Source organism: Eptesicus fuscus, chromosome 14 (genome assembly GCF_027574615.1).
Source record: "Eptesicus fuscus isolate TK198812 chromosome 14, DD_ASM_mEF_20220401, whole genome shotgun sequence".
Classification (NCBI taxonomy): Eukaryota; Metazoa; Chordata; class Mammalia; order Chiroptera; family Vespertilionidae; genus Eptesicus; species Eptesicus fuscus.
In genome coordinates this window covers 77292539-77307266 of record NC_072486.1, presented here as the reverse complement: position 1 = coordinate 77307266, position 14728 = coordinate 77292539, and positions in this window count along the sequence as shown.

The following is a 14728-nucleotide window of genomic DNA, read 5'->3' as shown; positions in this document are numbered from 1 at the left end:
GGCAGCCTGACACATTTGTAGTCCAGTTTCATTTTCTGGCAACACTGGTGGGACCACACGTGGGATTCCTCTGGGGTGAGTACCGGTAATCTGGCTTGCTTCAGGGCCTGGGGGTTCATGGGGCTGAGGCTGGCCTCTTTTGTTTGCAGCACTGACACAAATTTTCCTGTTTTTAGTCCCAGCCACAGTCTCAGCAATTTCCATCATCTCACCTAATTTGAATTGAGTGTTCTATAACTCTATAATGAGAGGCATCCCTTGTCTGTTGCCTTTTGCCTCCTACCCAGTGTGAGCTTGATCAGCTCATGTTACCTCTCATGGTCCTTGGCTGCTTTCTGAACCCGAGCCGGATTAAATTGGGGTGGAGGCATAGCCCTGTGTGGTGCAGGGCATTCTGTCTGGTATTCTGTCTGGTTGTGCATGGTAAGGCACAAATGCTTGTCTGTATGTTGTGTGCATATGTAAATATCTTATATTAAGCTAGTTTTGCCTTATGTAATTTTGCCTGTAATCTTGCTTGAATTGTTTAAGGGTGTGTGCTAGTGGCTCAACCCCAAAAGATACTCCATTAGGACAGATCTTGGAGGACTGGGATATTTACATTTATTCACCAATGACAAAAAGGAAAGTGGTGTTTTACTGTCATACTGTTTGGTCTATATATGCTCTAGATTCTTGGGAAAGGTGGCCACTAAATGGATCTTTAAATTATTATACTGTATTATAGAAATGGTGATCATAGAAGTGGTGAGAAGTGACATGTATTCAAGCCTTTATGGCTTTTCATAACTCTGACTCAAAAGAAATAAGGAAGGGCTAAGTTAATGGTTTTTAGAAAAAATGTGGTACCTATAATACAAAAAGATAGAGAAGAAGAGGAGCCGGAAGAGGAAGAGGCGGACTTTCAGTCTGTAGTTAGGAGACTTCCTCCAAGTGCTCCAGAATCTGGTTCCTCCTTATCCTGGACCCCCGGGCACTGAAAATGAGCTTGAGATGGTCATCTCCTCTCCCTCTAGATTAGAACAAGGCCGGGAGCTGAATTTGGAGGGCATAGATCTACTTCCCTAGAAAGGGCAATTCCCTCTCTGCCATATACCAGTGCGAGCCACTGAGAATGGGCACCCAACAGGATATTATTGAGGCCATACTCCATTCTCCAACTCAGATTTACTAAGTTGGAAAAATTCCAATCCATCCAACCACAATGATTCTGCTAAGATCATAGATTTAATTGTTTCCATATTCACCACTCATAACTCCAACGGGGCTGATATACAGGCACTATTAAACATCCTCTTAACTCTTGATGAGAATAAATTAGTGTTTGGGAAAGTGCAAGAAGTAGAGTGGATCCATGAAGAGGACCTGAATGTGGTTGGCCTTGCCCAAGCTATTTCTCTAGTGAAGCTCAAGTGAGACCCCAATGATGGGGGACTGCCTCAACCTGAACATTACAAGAGATGCATTGTTGAGGGACTCAGGAGGGGAGTTCCCAAGCAAGCGAGTCTAAACCTGGTACAGGAAGTTCAGCAGAGGGCAGATGATGACCCCTCTGCCTTTCAACAACAAGTTTTTCAGGTATACAGGAAATATACCGATATTGATCCTCAAGTGGCTGAGAATATCTGCATGGTAAATTGGACTTTTATCAGCCAGAGTTTTCCAGAAATTAGGAAAAAATGCAGGTGGTGGATGGGGCACTCAGAATGAATCATTCACAACAAGAGGGAAATGAAAACAAAGAAACAAAAAACAGCAAATATCTTTGAAGAACAGGCCAATTTTCAAAGGCAGAGAGGGCCAAAAGGCATAGAAAATAAAAGGAGACCCCCTCTGTCCCCTGATCAATGTGCATATTGCAAAGGTATGGGCCACTGGACGAGTGAATGTCCAAAGAGGGAAGGCAATCAGGAAGAGAAAAGTAAAGGACAAAGAGTGTCCACAATCATGTTAAGCAAGGACAGCTCTGATGAGGATTGATGGGCCCAGAGGCTCAGCTGCACCAGCGGTCGATCTCTATTATCCCCCAGGTACCTTGGGTAAAATTAACAGCCAAGAGAGCAAAAAGTGGACTTTTTGATTGATACAGGACCACTTATTCCATCCTCAACACTCCTCTAACCAAACCTTCCTCCCAAACAGTGATGGTGACAGGATTCTCTGGAACTCCAGACCAGTGGCCCTTTTCGGAGCCATTAGAGTGTGTGACTGGCAATGCCCAACTAACTCATAAATTTCTATACAGCCCTAAATGTTCCATTCCTCTCCTAGAATGAGACTTGCTTTCTAATCTGCAGGCTCAGATCAGTTTCTTCCTGGAGCAATAACAGCTACACCTACTGGTTCCCTGGGAACATACCTGGCAATTTCTTGTACAAGATCAAAGTAAGCCTGAACCAGTCCCATTCCCAGCTGAAATAGAGACCAGGGGATAGCCATTGATAAGGGCTCATAGGGAACCAGGAAGTGCCACACAGGCTTTCCTAGTCAGGATTGAACTAAAATCAGGGGCAAATAATCCCTACAAGAAGGAGTATCCCTTGAAAAAATGAGGCCTCAGAAGGAATCCAGCCATTGACTCAAAAATTTCTCAAATTTGCTCTAATTTGGCCATGCTTGTCACCATATAACACTCCCACACTGCCAGTAAAGAAACACCAAACTGGGGAATGCCAGTTTGTCCAGGACCCACAGGCTATAAATGAAATCACTCAGGATATCCATCATACTGTGTCCAATTCTTAAACCTTAATTAATGGGATACTTGGAGATAGTGGTACCGGATGGTACTGGATGCTTGTCCTCAAAGACACTTCCTTCTGCATGCTGGTCGACCAGGCATCATAGCCACTTTTCCCCCTTTGAATGGCAGGACCAGGAGACGTTGGTTTAGACCCAGAACTGTCGAACAGTCCTCCCCAGGGGTTCAAGAACTCCCCTACCATTTTCAGGGAGACACTAAGCAAAAACCTGGAAGAGCTGCAGTTTCAGAAGGATGTCCTGCTACAATATGTGCATGATCTCCTGATCACAGGGCCCATATATGAGGACTGTTTGAAAAAAAACTATTGACACCCTCAATAATCCAGCAAGCTGTGGCCATAAGGTCTCAGTCCCAAAAGCTCAGATTTGCAAGCAGGACATTGCATTCCTAGGGTTTTGCCCTAGCTGGTTTTGCTCAGTGGATAGAGCACCAGCCTACAGACTAAAGGGTCCCAGGTTCAATTCAGGTCAAGGGCATATGCCTGGATTGCAGGCTTGATCCCCAGTAGGGGGCATGCAGGAGACAGCCAATCAATGTTTCTCTCTCATCATTGATGTTTCTCTCTCTCTCCCTTTCCCTTCCTCTCTGAAATCAATAACAATATATTTTTTTTAAATAAAATAAGAACAAAAGTCCTTTAAAGGAATCATGAGGGTTTCTCCTGGAGCCTGGCAAAAAGAATTTAAAAGGAGACTATAAGGACACTATCATTCAGATGTAGCCCCTAAATACCAGGAGACAGTTGAGAGGATTTTGGGGAATGGCTGGGGACTGCTGCATTTGGATCCCTAACTTTAGACTCATAGCAAGACACCTGCATGAGGCTCTAAAGTGGCCAGAGGTAAGTCCCTTGGACTGGGATAAGGAATTTTAATGGGCCTTTGAGACCATAAAAGCCCTTCTGGAAATAGCACCTGCTTTGGTTTTCCCAAGTCTGCTGAAACCTTTCTATCCATATGTGCATGAGAGGAAAGGAATTTGGCTTGGGGTTCTCACTCAGACTCTGGGAGCCACCCACTCCCTATTGCCTACTTGTCTGTGTAATTAGACCATACATTTCAGGGATGGCCAGCATGCCTGAGAGCAGTAGCAGCCACCTATAAGCTCATACAAGAAGCAGATAAATTCTCTGTTTGTCAACAAATCACTATTTTGGTGCCTCATCAAGTCCTGGGCCTGCTGGAACAATTAGGAAACTGCTGGCTGACCACAGGACAGATGGGAAAATACCAGGTTGTACTCTTGGACAATCCCAATATCACCCTTTTTTCAACAGCATGAAAAAAGATATAGTCAGCATGAAAAAAGAACAGTCTGAGATAAAGAATGACTAAACACAAATAAAGAACACACTGGAAGGAATACACAGCAGATTAGGGGAAGCTGAGTATCCAATCAATGAATTAGAGTACTGAGTGGAAAATATCGCTCAATTAGAAAACCAGAACGAAAGAAAAAACAATTAAAAAAACAGGAGGACAGCTTAAGGGAGCTGTGGGACAACATGAAATGTAACAATATTAGAATAGCAGTTGTGCCAGAAAAGGCAGAAAGGGAGAAAGGTGTAAAGAAGGTGTTTGAAGAAATGATGGCAGAAAACTTCCCTAACCAGGTAAAGGAAAAAGTCACACAAATTTAGGAGGCAAAGAGCACCCCAAACAAGAAGAACCCAAACAGGCCCATGCCCAACACATCATAATTAAATTTCCCAAATTTAAAGACAAAGAGAGAATCTTAAAGGCAGCAAGAGTAAAGAAAACTTTTACCTACAAAGGAATTTCCATAAGGCTGACATCTATTTTCTCATCAGAAACTCTACAGGCCAGAAAGAATGGCTTGAAGTACTCAAGGAAATGGAAAGCAAGGATCTGAGTCTGAGATTACTGTATCCAGCAAGGCTATTATTCAAAGTAGATGGTCAAATAAAGAGCTTCACCAGAAAAAAAAAAAAAAAAAAAGGCTAAAGGAATAAATCAACACCAAGTCAACATTACAAGAAATTTTAAAGGGATTGCTGAATGAGAAGAAACAGAGAGAGAAACATAGTCATATAGAAATATAATGGCAATAAGTAAGTACCTATTAATAATAACCCTAAATGTAATTGGACTAAATGCTCCCATCAAAAGGTGGAGGGTAGCAGAATGGATAGAAAAACATGACCCACTTATATGCTGTCTACAAGAAACCTACCTCAAAACAAAAGACACATGTAGGAAGAGAGTGAAGGGATGGGAAAAAAATTTCCATGCAAATGGAAAAGAAAAAAAAAAAGCTGGTGTAGCAATATTCATATCCAACAAAATAGACTTTAAAATGAAGGCTATCACAAGAGATAAAAAGGGTCACTAAATAATACTAAAGGGCTTGATCCAAAAATAGGATATAACCCTGGTAAACATATATGCACCCAATATAGGAGCACCTAAATATGTAAACAAACTTCTAAAGGACTTTAACGGAGAGATCAACAATTCAGTCATGGTGGGGAACTTTAAAACCCCTCTGACTTCACTAGATAAATCTTCCAGACAAAAACTCAACAGGGAAACAGACACTCTAAAGGACACACTGGATAAGATTAATTTAATTGACATTTATAGGACATATGAAGCAGAATAAACATTCTTCTCAAGTGCAAATGGATCATTCACAAAGATAGACCACATGTTAGAACAGAAAACAAGTCTCTACAAGTTCAAGAAGATTGAAATCATATCAAGCATCTTCTCAGAGCACAGTGGAATACAATTAGAAAACAACTACAGTAAAAACACACAAAAACATTCTAAACACATGGAGGTTAAATAGCATTAAACAACGAATGGGTTACGAATTAGATCAAGAAACAAATTTTAAAAATTCCTGGAAACAAATGAAAATGAACATACAACAATCCAAAATCTTTGGATCTCTGGGACACAGCAAAAGCAGTCTTGAGAGGGAAGTTTATAGCACTACAGGCATACCTAAAAAAAAAAAAAAGAAAACAACAACAAGAAAAATCAGCAATAAACTATCTAACCTTACAACTCAAAGGACTAGAAAAAGAACAACAAGAACAGGCCAGAGAACATAGAAAGAATGGAACAATAAAGATTAGAGCAGAAATAAATAACCTAGAGACTAAAAAAAAAAAAAAAAGAAGAAGAAGAAGAAGTCCAAAAAAAATCAATGAAACCAAGAGCTGGTTCTTTGAAAGGATAAACAAAATTGATAAACCATTAGTGAGACTCATCAAGAAACAAAGAGAGAGGACCCAAATAAATAAAATCAGAAACAAAAGTGGAGGAGTAACCACTGACACCACAAAAATACAAAGGAATGTAAGAAAATACTATGAACAACTATATGTCAACAAGCTGGACAATGTGGATTAAATAGACAAATTCCTAGAATGATACTAACTCCCAAAACTGAATTAGGAAGAATAAAAAACCTGAATAGTCTAATAACAACTGATGAAATAGAAGCAGTATTTAAAAACTCCCACCAAACAAAACCCCAGATCCAGATGGCTTCACAGGGGAGTTTCCAAACATTCAAAGAAGAACTAACACCTATACTTCTCAAACTACTTCAGATTATCCAAGAGGAAGGAACACTTCCAAACTATTTTTATGAGGCCAGCATCATCCTAATTCCAAAACCAGATAAAGACACTACATGAAAGAAAATTAGAGACCAATATCCCTAATCAACATAGATGCTAAAATCCTCAACAAAATATTAGCAAATTTCACCCAGCAATATATTAAAAAGATCATACACCATGATGAAGTGGGATTTAACCCAATGATGCAAGGCTGGTACAATATTCACAAATCAATAAAGGTGATACATCACATAAACAAATTGAAAGACAAAAATCACATGATCCCATCAATAGATGCAGAAAAAGCATTTAACAAAATCCAATATCCATTTTTTATATACACTCTCAGTAAAGTGAGAATAGAGGGAGCACATCTCAAAATGATAAAGGCCACACATAACAAACCTATAACCAACATCATACTCTATGGACAAAAATTAAAACAATATCCACTAAGAACAGGAACAAGACAGGGATGCCCACTTTCACCACTCCTGTTCAACAGCGTACTGGAAGTGCTAGGTATAGAGATCAGACAAGAAGAAATAAAAAGCAATCAAATTGGAAAAGAAGAATTTAACTGTCATTATTCACAGATGATATGATATTGTACATAGAAAACCCCCAAAACTCCATCAAAAAACCACTAGACTTAATAAATGAATTAGGCAATGTACCACAAAATTAACACCCATAAATCTATGGCATTTTATACATCAGCTAGAGGCCTGGTGCACAAATTCGTTCACCAGTGGGATCCTTTGGCCTGGCCTGTAGGATCAGACCAAAACCAGCTCTCTGACATGCCCCAAGGGGTCCTGGATTGTGAAAGGGCACAGGCCAGGCTGAGGGATCCTACCAGTGCACAATTGGGTCCTGGGAGAGACACAGTAGGTTGGCCAGCCAGGGAGGAACCTTGGGAGGGCTCCAGGGCATGTCTGGCCTGTTTTGCTCAGCCCTGTTTTGCCAGACTCCAGCAGCAAGCTAACCTACCAGTCAGAACATCTGCACCTGGTGGTCAGTGTACAGCATGGTGAGTGGTTGAGTGGCCTTAGCATTTCATTAGCATACTAGAGACCCGGTGCACAAAATTCATGCATGGGGGGTGTCCCTCTGCCCAGCCTGTACCCAGCCTGTACCCTCTCCAATCTGGGATCCCGCTCACAATCCAATCTGCTGGCTCCCAAATGCTTGCCTGCCTCTGTCTGATTGCCCCTAACTGCTTCTGCCTGCCAGCCTGAACACCCCCTAACCACTCCCCTGCCAGCCTGATTGCCCCTAACTGCCCTCCCTGCCAATCTGGTCACCCCTAACTGCCCTTCCCTGCAGGCCAGATCACACCCAACTACCCTCCCCTCCTGGCCTGGTCACCCCTAACTGCCCTCCCTGCCAGCCTTGTCGCCCTTAACTGCCCACCCCTGCTTCCTGGTTGTCCCCAACTGCCCTCCTCTGCAGGCCTGGTCCCCCACAACTGCCCTCCCCTGCTGGCTGGTCTCCCACAACTGCCCTCCTGTGCTGGCCTGGTTGCCCCCAACTGCCCTCCGCTGCAGGCCTGGGTCCCCTCGAAACTGCCCTCCTCTGCCATCCTGGTCATCCCCAACTTCCCTCCTCTGCTGGCCTGGTCACCCTGAACTGCCCACAACTGCCCTCCCCTGCAGGCCATCTTGTGGCAGCCATCTTGTGTTCACATGGGGGAAGCCATCTTTGGTCACATGGGGGCGGCCATCTTGTGTCTTGGAGTGATAGTCAATTTGCATATTACTCTTTTATTAGATAGGATAACGCTTTGATTGGTGAATGGCCGACTATCGACACTTAGTATATTAGCCTTTTATTACACAGGATAATGAACTCACCAAAAGAGAAACTAAAAATAAGAAAATCCCATTTACCATTGCAACAAAATTTAATATATCTAGGAATAAATTTAACCAATAAAGTAAAAGACCTGTATTCAGAAAACTATAGGACGTTGAAAAAAGAGATAGAGGACATAAACAAATGGAAGAATATACCATGTTCATGAATTGGTAGAATCAACATCATAAAAATGTCCATACTACCTAAAACAATCTACAGATTCAATACAATCCCCATTAAGATACCAACAGAATATTTTACAGACCTAGAACAAACTCTACAAATATTCATAAGGAACAAAAAAAGATCCCGAATAGCTGCAGCAATCCTGAAGGAGAACAAAGTTGGAGGGATCACAATACCAGATACCAAGATATATTACAAAGCCACTGTTTTCAAAACTTCCTGGTACTGGCACAAGAACAGACATATAGACCAATGTTACAGTACAGAGAACCCAGAATTCAACCCAAGCCATTATGATCAATTAATATTTAATAAAGGAGGCAAAGCATACAATGGAGTCAAGACAGTCTCTTCAATAAATGGTGTTGGGAAAATTGGACAAATACATGCAAAATAAAAAATAAAAAAACTAGATCAACAATTTACACCATACATATAAATAAACTCAAAATGGCTAAAGGACGTAAATGTAAGATGGGAAACCATAAAATCCTACAAGACTCCATAGGCAGCAAAATATCAGGCATTTGTCGTAGCAATATCTTTACCAATACAGTTCCTAGGACAATGGAAACTAAAGAAAAAATAAACAAATGAGACTACATCAAAATAAAAATATTCTGCACAGCAAAAAAAAAACCATCAACAAATCAACAAGAGAGCTAACTGTATTGGACAACGAATTTGCCAATGTTATATCCTATAAGGCTTTCATCTTCAAAATTAATAGGGAACTCATACAACTCAAAAAAATAGACAAAGGGCCTAAAGCGACACTTCTTGAAAGAGGACATACAGAAGGCCAAGAGACATGTGAAAACATACTCAAAGTCACCGATCATCTGAGAGATGCAAATCAAAATGACAATTTGATAACATATCATACCTGTCAGAATGGCTATCATCAACAAATCAACAAAGGACACATGCTGGCAAGGATATGAAGAAAAAGGAACCTTCCTGCACTCTTGGTAGCAATGCAGATTGGTGCAGCCACTATGGAGAATAGTATTGAGTTTCATCAAAAATATTAAAAATAGAAGTCTCTTTTGACCCAGTAATCCCACTTGTAGGAATATATCCCAAGAAATCAGAAACATCAATTTTTAAGGATATATGCACCCCTATTTTCATAGCAGCACAATTTACAATACCTAAGATTGGGAAATAGCCTAAGTGCCTATCAGCAGATGAGTGGATTAAAAAAACTGTGGTACATCTACACAATGGAATACTATGCTACTGTAGAAAAGAAGGAACTCTTACCATTTGCAACAGCATGGATGGACCTGGAGACCATTGTGCTAAGCGAAATAAACCAATTGGAGAAAGATAAATTTCACATGATCTCACTCATTTGTGGAGTATAAGGAACAACATAAACTGATGAACAAAAATAGATCGAGACAGAGAAGCATGCAATAGACCATCTAACCTTAGAGGGAAGGAGGGGGCCAGGGGGGAGAAGGTAAGAGATCAAACAAAGGACTTGTATGCATGCATATAAGCATAACTCATGGACACAATCACTAGGAGGGTGAGTGCATGTGCTGGGGTGGGAACAGCCAGGAAGAGGTCAATGTGGCAAAAATGACTCATATGTAATACTTTAAGCAATAAAAAAAATTAAAAAAAAACACACATAACCCAACAATAGCCTTCTTATGGAAAAATCCTTTCAAATATTATGGTAGAAACAAGCTGAAAATTAAAGGAAGGAAAATATAAATAGTGCAAATAGTACTCATGCAAAAGGAAGGAAAGACTATATTGATAGCAAATACATCAGACTTCAGAACAGACACAGAGATGAACATTATATAGTGATAAATAGTCACTCCAGTTTCTGAATCTGCAAGGCTGTCAATCGAGACTATTTCTAGATGCGGGGCTCAAGGTTCCTTTTGCTGGAATGAAAGCAAGCAGTGACAATCTGATAGATCCTCTGAACTGTGTCCAGCATGGCCAGGGGTGAACCTGAGGAGGGGCAGTGAAGGATTAAAGAAGACAGACAAGAGAATACAGTTGGGACCAGGTGTGATCACTGTGCCTGGATGAGGAAACAGTGACTGAACCTGTAAGCTGAAGCTTTATTTTATAATCAGAGCACATCAAGCAAAACAAGGGAAGTGGTCAACATGTTTACAATGTTCTTGCGAGTTTCACCTTGTTTTAGCAGCACTTGCTGCACCTCCCACAGCCCATTAGCTACCTAGGAAGGACTAGGGAGAACTATAAGATCAAGCTTAATTATGTTAGGAGGGCTCTGCCCTCCAAGCTGGCACTTGCTTGTGGCCCTGCCACAGGTCAGTCTGAGGCTTGAACCTATAGCTGCTCCATACATCTCCCCCTTTTTTGTTTTTATTTACTTCCATTTATTTAATTTACTATAATCACTTGGAATTATAAGGATTATTCCAAAGTTAGGAAATCTAAAAATTTTAAGCTACTACAATAAACATAAAAGCAAAACTTGAACATCAAGAACAAAACTCTGGCTATTAATAGAACCATAACTAAACAAAGCCAATGCAACACAACAACAAGAGAGAAATCAAACTACAGACATGTTAACATTTTCAGGACTATTTCTACAACATGAAAGTTTATTTTGCTTCTGGTGTATATCTACTCAGAGTCCCCAGACTTGGCTGAGCAAGACTTTACAGAAGACTGGCAGCAAAACAATGCTAGCATAGCCAGAAACATGGTTGAGAGAGTAGCTTCCACTTCTTACTTTTCTATCATCTGCTGGGCCTCAGTCGTTAACTTTTTCAGCTGACCCCATGTTGGCACCTTGGCCCCTTGCATAGCCTTCATTTTCTTCTTCCGTGTTGCTATCATCGGGGCAACATTCAGTCTTTTGAATGGAGGGACAAGGAGCTTCTCTGTGTCCATTGTGGTGATTCATGTAACGCTCTGGCACCCAAATTGACTGTGTTGCTCCTTCTGGAAAGATACAAACACAACCTCTTCCCCACATCATTACTGGATCTGGTCCAAACTGTTGTACGGTTTGTGCATCCTTCCACTGGGCTAACTCAGCAGAAGCTATTGCACTGGAGGCCCAATGCCTTTTGGCCACTGTACAACTCTCTGCATCATAATTCAAAAAAACTTAACACATAACATCCTTCTCCCCCTTTTTGTTTTTGTAGAGGGTAGATCTTTGTGTCACCTCAGGGCCCTTGAGATGTCACAAAGCTGTCTCTCAGTTAAATTCTTGAAATAGTACATTTACAAAAGCTGTCAAATATATCCAATTTAAAGTTCTTTTCCTTCCCCACCCACTTGGCCTCAGGTGGGGAAAATAATGGTTTGTTAATTACAGGTAAGTTTGGCTGGATTTGTTTAAACTTACCTGGGTTGCAACCTTTATAAATTTTACACTTTAACTGAGCCTACAAAGTCCTATGAGGTCCAGTGCCCATGAGCATATAAATTATTAAAAATTTTATTTCCTTCTTGTTTTTGTTCCTCTACTACCTTCTACTTCCAGTTTTCTACTTAATCTGGAACTCATTTTCTATCTTCTACTTTTACCTTATGTTCTATCTTCTAGTTTTCTACTTAATCTTGTTATCTTCTCATTTTCTATCTTCTAGTTTCTAATCTTTCTCCAAAATTCTATCCTACGACTTCTAAATTAACAATTGCCAATCTTGAGCTAATTATGCCATTAAGAGGAATTCGACTTCCAATGACACAATCTTTCTTGCACCATGTATTTGAAGGCCTCTTAAATCACCTTCAACTTTATCTTTTATATATGGCATTTAATATATAATTTAACTATCTCTAACTTTCTTTGTCTATTTATATTTTTTACATATGTGTGAACTTTCTTTAAATGATAATTATGTTCTACTTATGTCACTTACGGTTTCTTTGTTATAAAGGTTAAAATTTTAATGCTAAGCAATATCTCAGTTAGTACCTTCGCTATTTATATTTTAGTCCTTTTTACTTCAATTTTTAGCTTTACAGTCCTTAGCAAAATGCCCTGGCTTTAGCTTTAAGTATCACTAACAGGACTTCTATGTTTTGTTTTACAGTCCTTAGACAAAACTTAACAAATCAAGAATTTGACTATGCTTCTTTGAGCATTGTTTTAGAGATCCCTTTCCTGAGATCCTGAATTTCCCATGTTTTACAACCAGCTGCTATCAAATCTCGCTCCCTACCTTACTTTCGCTTTCTGCACATGCTTCTCTGGAGTGTCCTTTCACCTTACAATTGTAGTTCCCCCATACTCAGGCCTCGCATTGGGGCCACATGAACAGTGTCCAGCATGGCCAGGGGTGAACCTGAGAAAGGGCAGTGAAGGATTAAAGATGACAGATAAGAGAATACAGTGGGGACCAGGTGTGATCACGGTGTCTGGATGAGGAAACCGTGACTGAGCCTTTATTTTATAGTCATAGCACACAAAGCAAAACAAGGGAAATGATCAACATGTTTACAATGTTCTTGCGAGTTTCATCCTATGACTTCTAAATTGTTTTAGCATCACATGCTGCACCTCCCACAGCCCATTAGCTACCTAGGAAGAAACTAGGGAGGGCTATAAGATCAAGCTTAATTATGCTAGGAGGGCTCTGCCTTCCAAGCTGGGACTTTTTTGTGGCCCTGCCACAGGTCAGTTCAAGGCTTGAACCTATAGCTGCTCCCTACATTCTTCCTTATCTGCAGTTTGAATATCTCTGGTGATGCGATGAGGTGCTCAGGTAAATTCTGCATGAATCAGTCACTGAGATTGTTAAAATGTTTTTGTGGTCATTTTTCAAGCTTATATCATGCACTGTAGCTGCAATTTCAAAGCTCAGGGGAAATTTTTAGTTTTCAATAACTTCAAGTCAAATGATGAGAGAAAAAGAAAACATTAATTCAGTGGGTTGTAGGCCAACAATTTAAGAAAACTAGAAAAATTCAGGATCCAGTCAATTTATAGGTGGAAAATAAAACTTCAAGATAATTTGAACAAGAATCTGATATACACAAATATGTGTTATAGATACTTTTGAAAGACAATTTATCTTCCTAAAGTCACCCTCATTGATATTAAAATTACCCAAATTAATACTATTTGCTGTATTAATTCCAGTTTTAATTTGACCATATTATTTCCAAGATTAAACACAAGATTAGCAATTGACCATATAGGTTCTCCTAAATCCGCTTTGCTGCAATATCATAAGGAAAATTAAACTTTAGTTAGCCTTTCTGGGAGAAGAAACCAAGCAACATAGTTGCCATCAGTTTGACTGCAATACTCATACTTTTTGGTAAATTCCTCTAGTTTTTTAGTCCCTCAAAATGTCTTGAGGTTCTTTCTTTGCCATCTCCCAGGAAAGCAACCTTTGTTCCTTCCCTGAAAAGAATGCCATGAACCATGTGGATAGACATGGTACCAGGCTGTTTTTCAAAAGGCTTTTGTAGGCTTCAAAGTCAATCCTAAATCCTTAAAGGTTTCTGGTGACATCAGAGTCTAGGCAAGGTTCTCCCAAACATGACATTCCCGTCAAAGCCGTGGTTAATAAAACCACTTTCCAATTGTGTCCTGTTATAAAGAAAACAGATTCTTATTGGATTTATAAATTCTAAAGGGATAAGTAGGAAGAAAAATGTAAATGGTCTAATATTGCTTATCAAGGTATAATTCACTAAATTATAAACAAACAAATGATCAAACAAATATGTTTCATTATACCTGGTAAATAAACCAAAAAGATTTAGAAATCAGCAACATTTTAACAAAGTCATAAAAATAATAATTATCTTCAATTCATCTAATCCCATAATCAATTTTTATTTATCTGATTATTTGCCAGTATGTCCATGAGTCCAGTTACTCCTTAAAGTTGTAGACATTTTCATCCAGTTCAAAGATATGATCTGAACATTTATTCTCAGAACCCATATTTTAAAATAAGCCAGAGTCCATTCCATTGATCTTTTTGAAGATGTAACATATTTTCAAATGCATCAGAGTGGAACAATAAGTGCCTCCAAATGACAAAATAAATTAAAATGGCATGGTTATAGATCTGAATATGATGGAACTGTCAAAGGAATTTCTTTTTAGTAAAAATGATACACAGAATCAGGTGAGCTCAGACTCTCCTCACAGTTTCTTGTCTCATCAAGTTTGAAGAATAAATTTGCAGACTAAAATGATTTTTTTTAGTAAAACCGTGAAAATTAACCCCATTGTCTATTTCCTTCTAAATGCATCTTCGTGCCTTATACTTTCTATAATTGCACTGTATCATTTTTAACTAATAACTCTTTGAAGTCTTCATTTCTAATTACCAAGAAAAGCA